Genomic DNA, 19,625 nt, shown 5'->3' on the forward strand with positions numbered 1-19,625 from the left:
TAGTTGGGAGTTTTCAGATAACACATATTCCAGCCCTCACAGGTCTCTTGCCATAGTAGGAGACTTCCTGGTATCAGCTCCTCCCTCATCCCCATGGCCACTTCACAGGCCGGTGGAGGGAAATGGCAGGTGGCTTGCCAGCGATGCACCAATGCATGACATCACTTCTGACACCAAACCAGAAGTGATGTCATCACATCAGGGCAGCGCTCTAGGAGTCACCCCAAACTCAAAATCAGGGCTCATTCCGCATGTGTAGGATAATGCACTTTCGGTGTACTTTTGCAGCTGGATTTTCCTGTGCAGAACAAGAAAATCTACTTCTAAAGTACATTGAAAGTGCATTAACTAATGTGTGCAGAATGGGCCCTGGATAATGACACTAGTTCTGGTTTTGCACCTGAAGAGAAGTCACACATTGGCATGGCATTGACATGCTTGTCCCTTCCCTCCAGCATCTCCCGACAGGTTGCCAGTTGCATCTGCCTATGCTCCAACAAGCAGAGCTAGAAGCCTTCCTATAGCATAAAGGGCCTTCCACCAACTTAAGTAGCTCCTCCCTCCATGGAAGAAGTTGGAGGATGGTTCGGTAGGCTTGGGACAGTTTGCTTAGCATGGGGGAAACTTCCTCCAGCCTAAGCCTGTATCTGTGTCACTATCAGTGGAGGAGGCATCCTATCTGCGGGAAGTGTCCCGAGTGCAAAATATTATGTGTTGAGTATGCAGAAAATGTTATTTCCCCATAACAGAAGAGCAGCTTTGAGACAAGATGAGCAGCCTGTGCACCACAAAAGGAGAACAAATGGAGATTTATTATGCAACAACCTGATTGTTTGGAAAGGCTCGTTGGTTTAGTTCCAAGATAGAATCTGGTGTGTCTTACTGCATTTTTCAACAGTATGCTTTATGGTGGCTTTGCTGTAATTTTTGGGGCGGTGGGGAGGGCTGCGAGTCTGCAAGATGCTTCTAAGGGGACTCTGGAGGCCTCCCTTCCCTCCTCGGCCCACCACCAGAAGCCTTAGTCTCACGCCCTTCCTATCCCCACCCATGTGCTCTTTATCTGCCTGGGCTGCCCCCCCCCCCCTGCCTGCTTGTGACTAGGGATGGACGCGAACAAGAAGATGAACTAAAATTTGTTGCAAATTTTTGCCTGGTTCACAAAGCAACGCCTACCAACTGAAGAACCACCACAACTTCTATGAATTTTGATGTGGTTTGTGACAGTCTGTGGCCCTTCACTGAGTGGTGGCCCCCTTCCCAGTGGTTTGGAGGCCCAGCTTTTTGCTCCCCATGAAAAGCTGAGTCTGTTCAAGCAGAGTGGATGGTCTAGTCCATCCTGCTTTAGGATGCTTTAGTCTGATCCTGCGTTGGACTAGATGGCCTGTATGGCCCCTTCCAACTCTATGATTCTATGATTCTATGATTCTATGAATCCAAAGAAATAAATAGAAATACATAAACCTGCAGGGAGCAGAAAGCAGGGGCTCAGACTTTACATGGCCCATGGACTAATACACATGGGTTCGGTTCACAAACCGGCATATCAACTCGTCGTTTGCCTTTGGTTCAGTGACTCGTCCCACCATGCACATTCACAGCTGCTTGCACACCCATGCTTCGACTGTGATGGAAGAATGTCCAGGAAGGTAGCAAGGGAGGTGAGCAGTGCCCCACCTCAGAGAATGCCAATGCTGGCCCTGAGCAAGATAATCCTGTGTCAGGAATAGCCAGTTGTATGTCATGCCAAGTCAGCCGTCGCAAGCTCTTTCTGTTGGAACCAGGAGCTGATAGCTGCCAGGTCTTCTGCTATGAGGAAGACGTATGCATGGGTGGGTGGTGGTTGCTTGGCACCCTGCCTGCTAGGAATAGCCATGCTCCTTCTGGAAAGCACCTGACAGTAACGTTGACAGTGCTGGCTTGGGAAATACCTGGAAATTTTGGGAGGTGGAGCCTAGGGAGGCCAGGGTTTGGGGACGGGAGGGACTTCAGCTATAGATGGAGATCATGCCATAGACCAGGGGTAGTCAACCTGTGTAGTCAAGGGGTAGTCAACACAACAAATTGTAGTCCATGTTCATGGACTACAATTCCCATGAGCCCCTGCCAGCGTTTGCTGGCAGGGGCTCATGGGAATTGTAGTCTATGAAAATCTGGAGGACCACAGGTTGACTGCCCCTGCCATAGGCTGACCTCCTGCCATAGACGCTACCATCTAAAGCAGCCATCTTCTCCAGATGAACTGATCTTGGTAATCTGGAAATGACTTAGTGGAAATTTCCGGGAGCCACCTGGAGGTTGGCAAACCTACCTGAGAGAGCGGCTCCACCTCAGACTCCAGCAAATATTCAAGGTCCTGATCTCCTGGACACCTGAAACTGCTTTATACTGAAGCAGACCTTTACACTGAACAAGAATTGTCCAGAATTGTCTCCTCAAACTGGCAGTGGCTCTCCAAGTCTCAGGAAGGGGTCTACTGCCAACTTCTTAGGACTGGAGATGCCAGGGATTGAACCTGGGACCTTCTTCTTGCCAAGCAGATGCTCTGAACCACAACAAAAAAGACAAGAAGAAATGCATGCTTTGAGTTTCGTGTAGTGATTAGGAGTGCGGATTTCTAATCTGGCGAGCCGGGTTTGATTCTGCACTCCCCCACATGCAGCCAGCTGGGTGACCTTGGGCTCGCCACAGCACTGATAAAGCTGTTCTGACCGAGCAGGAAACTCTCAGCCTCACCCACCTCACAGGGGAGGGAGAGGGGTGGGGAGAAGGAAGGGAAGGTGACTGTAAGCCGCTTTGAGCCTCCTTCGGGTAGAGAAAAGCAGCATATAACATCCAACTCTTCTTCTTCTTTGCATCCATCTGGTAAAGGACCATTTATTTATTGATGTGATGTGATTTATTCACACACACCCTCCTGGCATACGAAGATTTGGGGATGGAGCCTGGGAAGGACAAGGACATCAGTGCAGTCCAGTCTTCAAGGCCACCATTTTCTCCAGGGAAATTGATCTTTGTCGTCTGGAGAGGAGCTGTAATTCCCAGGGATTCCTCTGGTTCCAGGTGCAGGTTGGCACCCTCAATGGCAACAGACCTGAAGATCGGAGAGGCCCCAGGGCAGTATTCAGATGTATTTACCATCAGAATGAAGCACTCCCAAGAATCTCATCCACATTAATGAAACACACTATTCACAGTAATCTTTCATAACACCACTGGCAGCCATTGATGGATTTCATTGGGAAATGTTTGAATTGCTCTGTATTCGGAGTTTATTTAGGGTCACACAAAACCCATTTGCAAAGCATGCTTGGAAGATAAATGGTTGCACTTTCTTTTTGCTCACATATCCCACCACCCCTGTCACTGCACCCTTCCATTTGCAAACCCAAAAGCTCCCTGTTGTCCAAGTCAACTCCCAGGACAAGGAAATAACAGCCTGTATTTCAGTTGGACCTTGTCCTGAAAAATAGCACATTAGCAAAAGTTTGCTTCCTAGCTTTATTCCCGTAAGGTGACATGATGAATTTGTTTCATTAGGACTCTCATGTGCTTTTTGTAGCTCCCTGCTGCCCCTGATCTTTGTGACGTACAATACATTACTTCAGAGAAATGGAAATCTTCAAAAGGTGCCTATTCAGGGCTTAAATGTCACTGATAAGTCATGTTTAGTGTTCAGATAAAACCTCGCTTTCCTAAAGGATTTCTTCGTGTACCGTGCTCTGATACCCTTCTGTGTTGGATCTGGTTTCCATGGTGACACTCTTTTTATATTACCTAGTGGGATTCACCAGATTAAAATGGCAGCCTTGAGGCAATTAAAATATATGAAACTTCAGCGTTATTTACATTTCTCGGTGCAGGGAAACACAATACTCGATTCCAGCTAGGAAACAAGGAAGCCGGGGACTGAAACAAAAGGAAATGAAAGCTGTCAGCGTTTGTCTCCGCCGTGATGAATAATTGTTTGCCAGCAACACAACACCGTCGCTGACAATAGACTGTTTGGTTTCATACCTGCAGCACGGAAAACAAACTAGCCAGAGGGAATGAGGATTTTGCAATTGGGGTCTGGAGGAATAAGTATTCAAAAGCATGATATAAATAGTAGCTCTGAAAGTTTACAAAATTATGGACATCATATTGCACATTTTGCTAGTTAATGGTGATTTCTGTTGCGATTCAGGCACACATTGTTACTCAATACATAATTCAGATACAGAACTAGGAAGATGCATAATTTAGATTCGGAATTAGGTGTATTTGGAGCATCAGTGGAGGGCGTTCTTCCACCGAGTCAGGCGAGGCCAATGGCTGCTACTGGCACACGCTCAGAAATTATTTAATCTCCCCATGAGAAATTGTTTTGCTTTTCCAAGAGCTGAAACTGACTTCAGTTGTTTTTCTTTTAAAGCCACAGAGTTTCTGGTGATTCCTAGAACTGCCTTTGTCACTTCCGGATATATCTAGAAATTGCCGGGAATTCTATGGTAAGAACTTCCTGTAAGTAGACGCGGTCTCATTTTTCTTTTTAATTTTTCATCATCCCACTGATCTTGCCAGTCCTGGTTCAATATGCCAACTGCTACACTATCTCAGTTGCCAACCTCCAGTTGGTGGCTGGAGATCTCCTGGGATGTCAACTGATTTCTAGATGAGAGATCACAGCCCCTGGAGAAAATTACACATGGGATCGTGAATCCTATGGCATTATAACGCACTGAGGTCACTTCGTTCCCCATACCTCACCTTCCCAAGGCTCTACACCCCAGATCTCCAGGAATTTCCCATTGCACGGCTGGAAACTCTAGGGCTGCCAGTTTGGGTTAGGAATGCCTGGATTCTTTAGGAGTGGAGCCAGGCATCGGCTGGATTTGGCATGGGGACGGACCTCAGTGGAATATAGTGATAACGAGTCCACCTCCTGCTAATGAATCCACCCTCCAAAGCAGCCATTTTCTCCAGGGGAACTGATTTCTGTCACCTGGAGATGAACTGTAAAACAGAGTGGGGGGATCCACAGGTACCACCTGAGGACTGGCATCCCTAACCTCTCTCATATTGTTTTGAGAGAGAGAGAGCAAATTATTTTAAGTTCACAGCACAATGTCAGCCAGACTCTGACTGGGTGACTGGTTTGGCACAGCGGGTTGCTTCAGAAACAGAACCCTAGTAGAATCAGACTTCTAAACCATATGCAGGACACCTCGGGCCAGTTGGTTACCCTTTTGGACTATTCTAATCGTGTCCTGTCAGCAGTAATCTGAAGTGGCTGTTTTCAGACAGAAAACAAGTCAGTCCTTTTTCGTTTTAAAAGGCTTTTTGGGACTGCTTCAGTCATACTGTGACCTACACTGTCCACTTCCAGGGTGTCTTTTTACGCCTAGCCATTCGTAGCCCTGTGGCTTTGTCAGAGAAATTCTGTGGGCCGAAGGAGATGAAATGCTTGGTGAAACTCCCCCCAATTAACCCTAAAACTGCATAGAACCAAAGACAACAAGATGGCGGATAAAAATCTCTCACGGTCTTCATGTTTAGCTACCCAAACCATGTGGCCAATTCATTTTTGTAATTCCCGGATGGAGATCTCCTGGAATTACATCTGTTCTCTAGATGGCAGAAATAAATTTCCCTGGAGAGAATGGCTGCTTTGGAAGGTGTAATCTGTGGCATTGTACCTCAAACCCCACCCTAACCCTACCCCCCCCCCCAAATCTCCAGAAATTTCTCAACTCAGCGTTGGCAACTTTACATAGAGTGCTTCATCTGATGGAGGAATCAGCCCCAAATGCAGCCTTTGATCAATGTGAGGAGAAATTCACCAACATATCTTTGTTTGTAGGACTGCCTTTGAGAAAGATATTTTCAGGTTTTCTAAAGATTGTAACCGTTCTAGCCTATTCAGTGAACATTCATTTCACTCATGTTTGCTGTACACACAAGCATTTCAAAGCATTTCATGTGCTGATCTCTAAGCAGGTAGAGGGGAACAGTCATAAATGAAGTGGTTCATCTCCAGACCACAGGGATCCGTTCCCGTGGAGAAAATGGATGCTTTGGAGGTTGGGACATTGTAGCCCATAGAGGTCTCTGTCTTCCCCAGGATCTACTCCCAAGTCTCCTGGAGTTCCTCAGCCAGTTTGGTGTAGTGGTTAGGAGTGCAGACTTCTAATCTGGCATGCCAGGTTCGATTCTGCACTCCCCCACATGCAACCAGCTGGGTGACCTTGGGCTCGCCACGGCACTGATAAAACTGTTCTGATAGAGCAGGAATATCAGGGCTCTCTCAGCCTCACCCACCCCACAGGGTGTCTGTTGTGGGGAGAGGAAAGGGAAGGTGATTGGAAGCCGCTTTGAGCCTCCTTCAGGTAGGGGAAAGCGGCATATAAGAACCAACAATTCTTCTTCTTCTGTAGCTGGCCACCCTTCTCCCTTAACTCATGGCCAGGGCTGACATGGCAACCGTACCTACCATTGGCAGCTTTGTTGCCTTGGACAATTGTTGTTTGTTTGTGGCATTTTCCAGCACTTCAGTCCTAACTCCACAGCATTGCCTACTTGATCACAAATCAATTCCACTGGCTTGAATTGCTTTTATCCTGTTTTCTAACCAGCAAGCAGTCTGAATTTTTTTTTAAGTGCATTTTGTAATCCAGCCTGGGTCTTAGTGAAAAAGGCCGGCTATAAATAATAATTAATCAAAATAAATAAGCACTCAATCACCGCAGCAGCAGCCTTGGGAGAACCAGACTTCCCTGGTAGCTTTGTACAGTGTGTTAAACACAGCTTCAAATTGATATTAAAAAATTACATGTGTAGGAATGAGATAGGACAATGAAGGATCCCCGGTTCAGCTCAGCCCTTCCTGCCTCATCTGTTCTCATATTAAATTCAATTAAAATTTCTTGCTTTGAGATCCTGGCTGATTAATCTTAGCCGGTGCAGTCTGCATTGTGCCAGAATCATAGACTGAGATCAGGAAATTGTACTGTAAGGTGGGAAGGAGGATGTTTTGTACAATAACTGAAACCCTTGGTTGGAAATTCTGCCTCTGCCAGAGCTCTTTGGACCTCACTGCTTCATTTAAACCTGTCTTTCCAACCAGTTAAGGTCCCCGAGGCAGCCAACATAAATACAGTAAAACGTTTGAACATTAAAACAGCACTTAAAATAATCTATAAAACAATTCAATAAAAATACAAACACAGAGAACCAGGGAGGCGGGGAAGTAACGGTTCCTGGGGGTTAAAGGAAACACAAAAATGTCTTCACCCATTGGTGGAAGGCAGTGGTAGAAGGAGAAGGATGAAACTTCCCAGGGAGGGATTCCTAACGTTTTGGTACCACCACTGAAAAGGCCCTTTCTTAGGCTGCCACCCAATGAGCTCTTCATGGCAGGAGCACATGATGAAGCGAGGCCTCCAAAGATGAAAAGAGTAGGTGGTTCATATGGGAGAAGACAGTTCTTGAGGTCTGCTGGCTCCAAACCAAGGTGTCACGGGACTACTGCGACATGGAAGATACACCTGCAAACTGATGTTAAGCTTCACCCCGGCCAAGGTGGGTAAGTAAACTTCCTGACCCACCTGTTTCCCGCTCAGCCACAGGACCTATGTCTTAGAGGAGTTGAGTTTCAGGTTACTCTGCTCTAGCCATCCAGCGACGGCTTCCAAACAACTGGCAAGTGTATTCGTAAGGGAGGCTGGGTGGCCATCCATGAGGAGAGAGAGGTGGGTGTCATCCACATATTGGTGACAACCCAGCTAACATCTCCAGACCAGCTGTCTCAGAGGGTGCATAAGGATGTTAAATAACGTGGGGGAGAGTTCCACCCCCTGGGGGACCCCACAAGAGATCACTCCTACCCCACAGGCACTCTCTGTGTCCGGTTCTAAAGAAAGGAGCTCAGCCACTGAAGAGCTGTCCCCCGAATCCCTGTCCCCCAAATCCCAGTTAGAGAGGTTCCTCAGTGGAACAGGCTTCCTCGGGAGGTGGTGGGTTCTCCATCTTTGGAAGTTTTTAAGCAGAGGCTGGACAGCCACCTCACAGAAATGCTGATTTTATGAACTTAGGCAGATTGTGAATGGGTGGACAGAAAGGATCGTGTCTGAGCTTGGCTCCTGTGGCCATTTCCTGCATTCTGCAGGGGGTTGGACTAGATGACCCGGGAGGTCCCTTCCAACTCTACAATTCCGTGATTCTATGAGAAATTGGGGGAGGAGATCACATATGAACCATCCTTATAGCAAGTCAGGGAACACCAGATGGCTCCACAAATATTGGAGGCGTAGGAGACCTTTCCCCTTTGTCCCTGACCCCCTCGTAGAATAATCACCACCTCTTTAAACATGTACACTTCTCAAAATGCAATGAAAGCAAGTTCATGTGCCAGGACAAGTGCAGAGTGCTTTAACTGGGAAGAGAGAGAGAAGGTTTTAATTTCCTTTTATCCTCCGTGGCAATTCACCGGACACAATTACCAGCCCCGCTGTGAAAAATACCTGTTCACGGCAGTAAACCATACGGCACAAATTAACGCTTCTGAGAAAATGTGTATCTCAGACGGAACGTAATGACTCCACATGCTGGACGAGAGGGGGAAGCCGAGTTCTAGCAGGTGAAAAAGCTTTCGGTGAAAACAGAGACAGATAATATGCCCAGCCATCGACAGGGGAAATGGAGGTTTAGCTGGTGCCCTGATAGCTTTACGAACAACCCTGGCTTTTGCTGGGGATTGATGGAGAAACTCTAAATCAGGAAATCCTCAGTTCGATACATCTGCTTGCTCCCTAGTCATTACCTGGGGTAGTCAAACTGCGGTCCTCCAGTTGTCCATGGACTACAATTCCCATGAGCCAGCATTTGCCAGTTTGGTGTAGTGGTTAGGAGTGCGGACTTCTAATCTGGCATGCCAGGTTCGATTCTGCGCTCCCCCACATGCAACCAGCTGGGTGGCCTTGGGCTTGCCACGGCACTGATAAAACTGTTCTGACCGAGCAGCGATATCAGGGCTCTCTCAGCCTCACCCACCCCACAGGGTGTCTGTTGTGGGGAGAGGAATGGGAAGGCGACTGTAAGCCGCTTTGAGCCTCCTTCGGGTAGGGAAAAGCGGCATATAAGAACCAACTCTTCTTCTTCTTCTTCTACCCCTTAGACCATCCACAGTCCCTGAATGGCAATAATGGGTTTACATTCCAGGGATATGTTCCACCAGCAGCACCACTCTCTGGCCCTTGTATCACTGCAACTTTCTTTGCATAGGAAGAAAGAACATCAACTTTGGGGATGGGGGTGGGTGGGCAGCAATCGCTTGAAGATTTTTCATTAAAGGTTGGGAGTTTTTTTCCGAAAAGGAACTATCTTATATAAATGCCAAGGATAATCACCGATTGCACGGCTCTTCTCTGGTCCCAAATCATAGAATCATAGAGTTGGAAGGGAACTCGTGGGTCATCTAGTCCAACCCCCTGCACTCTGCAGGACACTCACAACCCTATCGCTCACCCACTGTAACCTGCCTCCCCCTTGAACCTTCACAGAAGCAGCAGCCCCTCGCAATGTTATCAGCATAGGTCTTCGGGGATCTGTTCCTTTGGAAGTCGGGGGCAGAACTAGCGAGGTCTCCAAAGATGTAAGCACTCATGTGGAATAAACACACAGTGTGAACACAAGGGGGGGTAGGGAGGAGGGTTTCTTTTGCATTGGGGTGGGGGATGGGTGGTAGTGAGGCTTAGATTTGCCAGACCTCTGGGGCAAGGAAGGGGCATGGGAAATGCTGTCGGCAACAGCGTGACATCTATCCTAGGAAAATCCTGGAAATAACCTCAAATCTCTTGAGGAATCATCAGAGACGGTGTAGTTGAAAGCATTCCTAGAGGAGATTGACATCACTTCCGGGTTTTCCCCGGAAGTGATGTCATGTTGTTGGCTCAACAGTGATTTGCCACTCTGAAAGAGGGTTGCGGATGGGCAGTCACCTGCCAGAGTGAGAGAATTGGCAACCCTTCGTGGGGCTCCGGATTCTGCTGTCAGTGGAGCCCCAAAGTGGGGCAAATAGGCTCCCTGATTGTTTTGCCCTGGGGAAATGGTCCGAGTGGGAAGGCTGAAGCCCCTCCCTTCCTGGACTGTGTTCCTGAGCCAAATTGGGCTCTGCAGCACTTGGGAATATTAGTTCCCCAGCGTCGCGTGTGGCCTTACTTGTTTAGCTCTTACTCAGCAGCTTCCCGCTCTGGAATCCCACCCTGATTCCTCCAGGGGACATAAAAAAGGACCTCCAAAGTTCCTAAGTCAAATGTTTGGCTGATCCACCACTGCCACTGCTAGTACACATGGTTATGGAATGGAACATTTGGATTTTATTTGGCCATAGCATTGAACACTTTTCACGGGACACGTACCAAAACACGGAAGCCGCAAGGGCGTAGCCAGCACTTCTGGGGAACGCATGCAGAATTGTTCCACGTACGGAAGCACATTGACGTGAAATGGGAAGTGACAGTTCCTACGAGGAAGTCTGGCTGAAGGGTCATCAGATAATTGACACCTCCATCATAGCAATTAGACCGCTTTGCACGTAAACATGAGGCTTTCTAGAGAGATGTTTCACCGAGTGTTTTGTCGGCTCTCTACAAATCAGAATGGGGCAGGCACAGTTCTTACGCCGCTTGTCTGCTGCTTGTCAGAGAACCATTTGACAAGCGGTTTCCAGGAAGCTGGTTCAAGGGGGAATACACAGCCTAGTTGGTCAGTCCATCTTTGTTTATAGCTTTTACCAAATAGCGTCTGGCTTTTCCCCTCTTTTTTTGCAAGAAATTATCTGGTAAATGCTGTAAGCAGGCGATGGACATTAAAACAGACACGCAGCATAGAGGCATAGAACAGGAAGTGACCCCCAAGGTCATCTGTCAAGCTCGGGGTGCCAACCTCCAGGTGGGATCTGGAGATCCCTGAAATTACAACTCATCTCCAGACTGGAGAGATGCTCCCCTGGAAAACATGGATGCTTTGGGGGAGGGGACTCGATAGCATTGTGCCTCACTGAAAGCCCTGTCCTTCCCCGGCTCCACCCCAAAATCTTCAGGAGTTCCCCAGCCTGGAGCTGCAGCATCCCACCACTGGTGGCTAAGAGGGTCCAAGTAGCCATATAGACATGTAGAAAGCAACTCCGTGTACACCAATACCTGCTCTGTTTACAGACAGTGCATTTCTAGTCCTCCCAGTGGCATCGGAAATGCTCCTGAAGGCTCAGAAATCCAAGAACCATGAGAAGAAAAGTGGGGCTCTCAGACTGTGGCTCAGGAGCAGAATGCTTGCTTGGCATGCAGAAGACACCCCCTTCCCCTGTTCAATCCCCAGCATCCCTGGTTAAAAGGATCAGGTGAAACTTGTCATGGGTGCTTTAGGCTGATCTGCATGGAAAAGGGGGCAGGACTAGATGGCCTTAAGTCCCTTTCCAGCTATGGAAGTCCTCTACCTGCAGCCCTGCACGACGACCTTAGTAGTCACATAATTAATGGCATGGCTCCGGGTGAGGACACTTTACAGATGCAGGAGCATCCGATGGGTCATTGGAGTCACGCACAGATGGTAGATTCAGCTGGGTCTGAAGAAGTACGTTTGCACACAGAATAAAACTCTACTGAATAAAGCTCTGTTGGGCTTAAACTCAAACTTTGTCAGGCCCAGATGATGTTTTCCTCTCCTCCCTTTGACTTAAACTGTACTGATCATTTATTGTCTGTATCACTTTGCTTTATTGAATATGGATTACGTGTTTGGCCGGCGCAGTTGCCAAATGCATTTGTGATTGTTACAGCTTGGCAAACGTGGCCTTGGAAAGAACCTGTTCTGAAGATGTCCTTTGGAATGACTAGTCCTTTTGGGGAAGAGGCTCTTGCATGCTAATCTGAGCGGAATCTATGCTTTTCTCATGGCCCGTCCTACAGGGCTGGTTGTGAAGCTGAGGAGGTAACAACTGGGAAATGCTCTGAAACAGAGGGCAGCCACACACCCCTTGAACAATGCGCTCTCGTTGTGTTGTTGCAATCATTGGCAACTGGACTGTGTGGCGTGCATGGGAAAATCGAGTGACCATTGATTGCTAGAACATAACAAAAGCGCCGGGCCAAGGCCATCTTGATCCAGCCACAGTTTCTATAAATGCAAAGGTCCAAGCAGAACAGAGCGTCCCTCATGCGAGCTCCCTTTCAGAGCTCTTCCTTTAATGTCAAAGCTGCAGGGTAAATTTCCTCTGCAGTGTCAACAAGAGCCAGCAAAGAGATATTAAGGAAATTGAATGCAGGGGCTTAGTCATCTTTTACATAATTTCCATGACCACAAAACAAGGGAGGCAGCAACTTCGGCGACTGGGGTGAGCCTCGCAGCTGGCCTGCAAGAGATCTTCACCTCCTTAGCTGGAGAACACGACTTCTCTGTGATAAAAAGGCACTTGACATTTAAGGTACAACAGGAAGAAATGATCAAGAGAGACCATGTTGCTTGGTGGATCCTGCCTCAGATTTTACGATGCAAGCATGACACCTCCTCCTCCTCCTCCTCTCCTCCTCCTCCTCCTCCTCCTCCTCCTCCTCCTTCTCCTTCTCCTTCTCCTTCTCCTTCTCCTTCTCCTTCTCCTTCTTCTTCTTCTTCTTCTTCTTCTTCTTCTTCTTCTTCATCATCATCATCACCATCCTGGCTCAGATTTTACAATGCAAGGATGACACCTTCTTCTTCTTCTTCTTCTTCTTCTTCTTCTTCTTCTTCTTCTTCTTCTTCTTCTTCTTCTTCTTCTTCTTCTTCCTGGCCCAGATTTTACAATGCAAGCATGACAGGGACCTCCGCAGGGGACAGTATCCCACAGTCTACCCTCCAAAGCATCCACGTTCATCAGGGGAACTGATCTCCGCAGTCTGGAGAAGAGCTGTAATTCCAGGGAATTCCCAGGCCCCACCTGGAGGCTGGCAGCTCTAGCTACCACATAGGTGTTGGTTCATGTGCAACCCAACCCTAATCCAGAACCTGATTCTTACTGCATTCCTGCTTTCTCCTTTTATTTGCTCTAGAAAGCTTCGATTTGCTTTTTTGGCTCAATCCTACACGGTTTCTGTCTTCTAAGCAGACTGAAAAGAGAGTCTCCCCTTTCTACCTTTCTCCTTTGAAGTTTCAAAGGGTCACAGCGCCGTATGTTGCTCAGCAGGTTTCACATTTGCAACTGTTTTCGGATGGCGGTTCTTTTTGTGCAAAAGCCAAGAGCGAGGAAAAGCTATCTGGGTGGCAAGATGCAAACTCCAGGAAAAACAAGGAGGAGGCCATCTGTACAAAACGGGAGAAGAGAGAGAGAGGGAGAAATCTAATCTGAAGTCTGACCAATTGGGGGGGAAATACCATCTGTTCAAACAGGCTGCAGAGTCAGAAAGTACAATTTTACTGACACAACAGAGAGAGGAGATGGAGGCCAATGTTTTATCTTCAATACAAAGATGTTTGACTTTTAGCAGACACGTTCGATATCAGAAACTATTGTGAGGGGGAGACGTATGTTTGGGCCTGTCCAGTGGGGCACAGGACACAATAACTCCTAAAGGGACAGGACATAATAACTCCTAAAGGCAGCGAGTTATCTGAAGTTGGGAGTATTATCTGAAAATCATCCAGAACGGAAACGGTCTAAGCCGTTCATCATCAGCTAGAGCTACTTTCTGCTGGCTCACATCCGAACCAGACTCTGCCTCTGACATGAGTCGGGTTGAGGCCCTCTTGACGTAGATTCCTTTTACTGTCAAACACCACGTTGGGGAGCTCACCTTCCCAAGGGTGTCATGGTCTGCTTTAGTTTGGGAGTGCAGCATTGGAGAAGAAGGGGCTTCAGGGTTGCCAACTCCAGGTTGGGAACTACCTGGATATTTTGGGGGTGGAGCCTGGGGAAGGTGGGATTTGAGGAGGTTAGGGACTTCATTGGGGTATAATGCCTCAGAATCCTCAGGCTTGTCACAGCCCTGATAAAGCTGTTCTCACAGAGCAGTAATATCAAGACTGTTTCAGCCCCACCTACTTCACAGGGTGCCTGTTGTAGGGAGAGGAAGGAAAGGCGATTGTAAACTGCTTTGAGACTCTTTTGGGTAGAGAATGTAAATTACACATAATTAAAATGGACACAATATTAAAAGAATAAACATCAAAAACAACCAGTGGCTAAACAGTGCAGCAGAGTTTTGTCAAAAAAATAAGAAAAGAATGCTGTACAGTATTCATGCCAATTAACAACAAGCGATCGACTTATTTATTTTGATATTTGTATGCCACTTTTCTCTACAATTGTGATGCAAAGTGACTTCAACATCTATCTTTTTCCCTCTCAACATCTGTCTTCTGAGGTAAATTAGGCCGAGGGCAAGTAAGATTGTTTCAAGGTTCCTCCAAGAGCTTCCATGGCAGAGTAAGGACTGGAATCGGAGTCCCCCATTGCCCAAAAACTAAGAGACGTGTGAGATGGACTTTTGTGGGGAGAAAGTTTCCCAGCGCTGCCGCCAACATGTTGTCACTCCACTAACCTCAGTTACCACCTCATCTGGAACATTCCATTCTCTGTTTTCTTGAGAGCCCAAATTTGGTGGAACGATGACATCACCATGTTTATTTATTAATTATTAATTTAATGTTGGTGTTCTCCATCTGCCATTGACTGCTTGAAGCACTTTGCCATTTTGTTTAGTGCAGGGCACGGGCACTGGCCTGCCCAGGGCCGTAATCCAGCCTGTGAGCAACTGATCCATCCTTTAATTGCCCGATGACAAAGAACTGTGCATGCCCCATTGTCCTGGCCCAGTGGTAATGGAAGTGGGAGGGAGAGCATCAGGGAGATAGTTTGTTATTCTAGCGAGGCATTATTTGTTCTTCATTATGCTGCATATTTGTTCATGATTCTGTTTACTAGTTTACTGCCAGTACACTCTCTCTTTATATCCGCACTCTGATTATTCCTATTTCATTGTCAGAGGGAGTGCGAATGACCCACGAAAGTTCACGCCTTGAATAAAACGTTGTTAGTCTTAAAGGTGCCCTTGGACTCAGATTTTGAGGAGATCCTGGAAGAGCGTTAATGTTTTAAACGTGTGTGTTTTCAGCACAAAATCATGTAATTAATTGGGCTTGCCTGCGACCTTTATAAAGTTTATACCTCCCGTACCTGGAATTACATTTTATGGTGCACACCACCCGGCCTGACAGTGTGACATTTATGTTGGATCCGGCCCTCATAATTGATGAGTTTAGTGTTGGTTTAGTTCTTCTGAGTCAGGGGACTGAACATAAGAAGAACTGAGCTGTCTAGTTCAGACCTGAACAACTGAGCTGTCTAGTTCAGCACTCTAGCATGTGCTGGCAGGGCCTCGTGGGAATTGTAGTCCATGGACAACTGGAGAGCCACAGTTTGGCCACTCCTGAGACTTACCTTGTGGTTTCCAGGACCAAAGGCAATTGTGGAGTTGTATCTGGAGGCTGATTCAAAGGTGTGTTTATACCAAGCAAACAAGTTTTGGGGGATTGTGAATTGGCTGCATCCTTGGGCACAATTTGGAACATGAAGAGATCCTACAGTTTCAAGAAGCAAAGAAAACTCTGCAGAGGAAGGCCCTGGCAAGCTACCTCTGCTTCTCGACTTGGAAGTCTCTTGCTGGACTGGTTGCAAGCTGGTTGTGATGACAGTCCATGCAAACATATGCAAGTCACAGGGAGTTTCCCCCCACTGGAGTAAAGCATCATTTGAGGTCTTATAAAATGAAAGAGTCCCAACAGGTGGACAAGGGATTAGGCAGAGGCTATTGCCCTGATTAGTCAAGGCTATGGTCTTCCCAGTTGCAATGTATGGCTGCGAAAATTGGACCATAAGGAAGGCCGAGCATCAAAGAATCGAGGCTTTTGAACTCTGGTGCTGGAGAAGACTCCTGCGAGTCCCTTGGACTGCAAGGCAAACAAACCAGTCAGTCCTAGACGAAATCAGCCCTGACTGCTCCGTAGAAGGCCAGATCCTGAAGATGAAACTCAAATACTTTGGCCACCTCATGAGAAGGAAGGACTCCCTGGAGAAGAGCCTAATGCTGGGAGCGATCGAAGGCAAAAGAAGAAGGGGACGACAGAGAACGAGGTGGCTGGATGGAGTCATTGAAGCAGTCGGTGCAAACTTAAATGGATTCCGGGGAATGGTAGAGGACAGGAAGGCCTGGAGGATCATTGTCCGTGGGGTCAGGATGGCTCGGACATGACTTCGCACCTAACAACAATTGCCCTGTTGTTCTATGCCAGATTAATACGTTCAGCTCTCCTGTCACAAATACTTCAATTATCACTTTTTAATGGGAATGGCTCCTATTTCCTGCTTCCTAGCCTGGGAAAATCATTGCCTTCTGGGGAGCTTTGCCAGTTTTCACTTTTCTGCTTTCTGCCTCATGTGTCAGGTCTGTAGAGCTTAAATATCTCTGTATGTCAGTCTTGACGTGAGCATCTGCATGCAAACACATGCCCTTAGAGACAAGAGGTGCCTTGCTTCCCTTCATCCTCATTCTGCCTATCCAGATGGCCAGTGTTGCTGGGTTGGTTTGAGTTGTGCATATTGTATAATCACGACAAGCAGTCCCTTCAAAGCAGGCGATTCAACCCATGATCCCCAACAAGGTGCCCATGGGTGCCATGCCGCTGGCTGATGCCTTTTCTGGCACCCATTTCCTTCCTCCCCAAAGCACAATTCCAGTCCTGTCTCATTGGAGCAGGATGCGCTCCAGAAGAGCACATCGCTTTGCGTCTGCAGGAAGAACCCATTCAAAAACAGCTGCCTCTGGCTTTGAACTTCCTAACGTTTTAGGATTGGCCCCAGTCTGCAGGGCAGCTATTCTGTGGTTGCTCAGCTCACCCCTCTGCCCAGGGAAACCGTTTTGGGGTGAGGCCCATCTCCAGGTCTCCAATAACTCAATGGTTGGCAGTGTTTCAATGTGCAAAGAGGATCTGAACAGTCACCCGCTGCTTAAAGGATATAATCGTTTTGTGATGAAGAGAAACAACTTTGTAAGTAAGAGAGGAGAGAAAGAGTCCTAACTGTCTAACTGTTGCTGCTTTCCGGGGGCAAACAGGGAGGAAGTGGGCTCCAAGGGGTAGGAAGTCTCCAGCTGAGCCAATCAGATTGTTTGAAAAAATACTAGGAAGTTCCGGACCTAAATATGTTAACCACACATCTCCAATGCCCTCTGTGAGATATTCTCCACATGCACACTCTACATCTTGCCTAGTCCAACATCGACAAAGTTAGAGAGCTCCATAATTAAAATAATTAAACTTTCATAATGAGTTTCATAACGATCCCTACCTTAGAAATAGCAGGTTGCACTATTCCTAATTAGCCAGACACGGCATAAGAAGGCAGAGAACAAGTTCAGCCAGTGGTGATTGGGATCAGAACAGAAAATCTCTCCCAAGTGCCCCAGCCTTTCTTTGTTCGATGTTGTTGGACACACCTTGGGCGGGACCTGCAAGGACATTGCCCTCCAAGCTCAGAATCACAGAATCACAGAGTTGGAAGGGGCCATACAGGCCATCTAGTCCAACCCCCTGTTCAATGCAGGATCAGCCCAACTCATCCTAGAGCACCCAAGAAAAGTGTGCTTCCAACCTTTGCTTGAAGACTGCCAGTGAGGGGGAGCTCACCACCTCCTTAGGCAGCCCATTCCACTGCTGGACTTCACTGCTGGACTTCAAGCAGTCTTGGGAAGCCAGAGCTGGGTTTGGAACTTTCCCAGCCCAAGAAACAAACAAAAACAATGCATCATCAGCAACACATTAGTTAAATAAGGAAAAGAACGGCGCTCCCAAAGTGCTGACCTGAAGCTACCTCTTGAAAGTTCATCCAGCAGATGCCTTTTTCGTCCTCCGCAGTGAGTCACGACAGACTGGAAATGTCTTCTTCATCATTAAGTGTGTCTTGCTCTGCCAAATAACGAAGATAATTGTTATTATGCTTGTCTGCAAGCTCCGTATGGTTTTGTAAGCTGCTCTCAGACTGAACCTCCCCCCTACCCAAATACAGGAAGCTCCAAGAGGGTTAAGAGCCAGGTTGGTGTAGGGCCAGTTTGGTGTGGTGGTTAGGAGTGCGGACTTCTAACCTGGCATGCCAGGTTCAATTCTGCGCTCCCCCACATGCAGCCCGCTGGGTGACCTTGGGCTCGCCACGGCACTGATAAAACTGTTCTGACCGAGCAGTGATATCAGGGCTCTCTCAGCCTCACTCACCTCACGGGGTGTCTGTTGTGAGGAGAGAAAAGTGAAGGTGACTGTAAGCCGCTTTGAGCCTCCTTTGGGTAGGGAAAAGCACCAGATAAGAACCAACTCTTCTTCTTCTTCTTCTTCTTCTTCTTCTTCTTCTTCTTCTTCTTCTTAATATAGTAACTATGTCCACACTCCCCGCAAGAACAGAATGGACATTTGGATCACTAGGTTCACATGTGGTTCACATGTGTTTGCAATGTCTGTGCCAGCCTTTCTCAACTTTTTTTTTACCATTGAGAAGCCCCTGAAACATCCTTCAGGCTTCGATACACTCCAGAGGTCATCTAGCCCAACCTCCTGCACTCTGCAGGAAATGTAGAGCTACCTCCTCCCCCACTCCACCAGCGATCCCCCCACTCTGTGCCCAGAACTGCATGGATGGCTCTGCAGCGGAGATCGCCTGGACTTATAGCTCATCTCCAGCCTAGAGAGATCAGTTCCCCTGGAGAAGATGGCTGCTTTGGAGGGTGGACTCCACTGAGGTCCCTCCCCGCCCCAAATCCTGCCCACTCCCAGCTTCACACCCAAAGTCTTCAGGTGCTTCCCAGCCCAGAGCTGGCCACCCGACTCTACAGCATGACAGTGACTTAACCCCCGCCCCATCCCAGTGGTCTGGAAACCTCCCTGTCCCCTTTCTTTCCCTTTCCCTGCAGAACCACACTGTAATGCTGCCAAGCAGCTCAGCTGAGGAAACCAATGAAAAAGAGCCCTGATAATGCTGTTGTCACAGAGAAGCCATGTGGGGTATAAAAACCAATTCTCCTTCTCCTTCTCCTTCTCCTTCTCCTTCTCCTTCTCCTTCTCCTTCTCCTCCTCCTCCTCCTCCTCCTCCTCCTTCTTCTTCTTCTTCTTCTTCTCTTCCTTCTCCTTCTCCTTCTCCTTCTCCTCCTTCTCCTTCTCTTCCTTCTCCTTCTCCTTCTCCTTCTCCTTCTCCTCCTCCTCCTCCTCCTCCTCCTCCTCCTCCTCCTCCTTCTTCTTCTTCTTCTTCTTCTTCTTCTTCTCTTCCTTCTCCTTCTCCTTCTCCTCCTCCTCCTCCTCCTTCTCTTCCTTCTCCTCCTCCTCCTCCTCCTCCTCCTCCTCCTCCTCCTCCTCCTCCTTCTTCTTCTTCTTCTTCTTCTTCTTCTTCTTCTCTTCCTTCTCCTTCTCCTTCTCCTCCTCCTCCTCCTCCTCCTCCTCCTCCTCCTCCTCCTCCTCCTCCTCCTTCTTCTTCTTCTTCTTCTTCTTCTTCTTCTTCTTCTCTTCCTTCTCCTTCTCCTTCTCCTTCTCCTCCTTCTCCTTCTCTTCCTTCTCCTTCTCCTCTCCTTCTCCTTCTCCTTCTC

The sequence above is a fragment of the Paroedura picta genome, chromosome 8 (assembly GCF_049243985.1).
Source record: "Paroedura picta isolate Pp20150507F chromosome 8, Ppicta_v3.0, whole genome shotgun sequence".
Classification (NCBI taxonomy): domain Eukaryota; kingdom Metazoa; phylum Chordata; class Lepidosauria; order Squamata; family Gekkonidae; genus Paroedura; species Paroedura picta.